Raw genomic sequence first — 425 nt, 5'->3', positions numbered from 1 at the left:
CTCGCCTCCCTCCCTCCGCCCCTCTCGGCGCGAGCGGACGCCTCGGGCCACGCCCCCTCGCGCCCGCGCGCCTTGGCCACGCCCACTCCCCCCGGCCACCTTCCCTTCTCCCCTCGGCCACGCCCACACAGCCCCTCGCGCATAACACAGGCACCGCGCGCGCACACCCGCACGCATGGCCGACGCGTTCCTCTTTCTATTGCGCGCGCTCTTTCTCCTGTCACTCACCTCGTTTTGGCTCCACCCCTTTCTCTCTCTCTGCCTCCCCCCCCCCCACTCTCCCTGAATCATGTGCCTGTCGAAGTAAAAGCAGGACAGAGGGGGCACACAATAAGTAAACCCCGTGTTGAGTGCGCGCGCAGCCGCTCGAGTCCGTCCGTCATCATGTCAACGCGCTCTGGGCGGGTGGGCGGGGGCGAGCGGGA

Source organism: Gekko japonicus, unplaced genomic scaffold, assembly GCF_001447785.1.
Source record: "Gekko japonicus isolate JY-2015 unplaced genomic scaffold, Gekko_japonicus_V1.1 scaffold1009, whole genome shotgun sequence".
NCBI lineage: Eukaryota > Metazoa > Chordata > Lepidosauria > Squamata > Gekkonidae > Gekko > Gekko japonicus.
The sequence above is the reverse complement of the archived record's forward strand: the minus strand, read 5'-3'. Positions refer to the sequence as shown.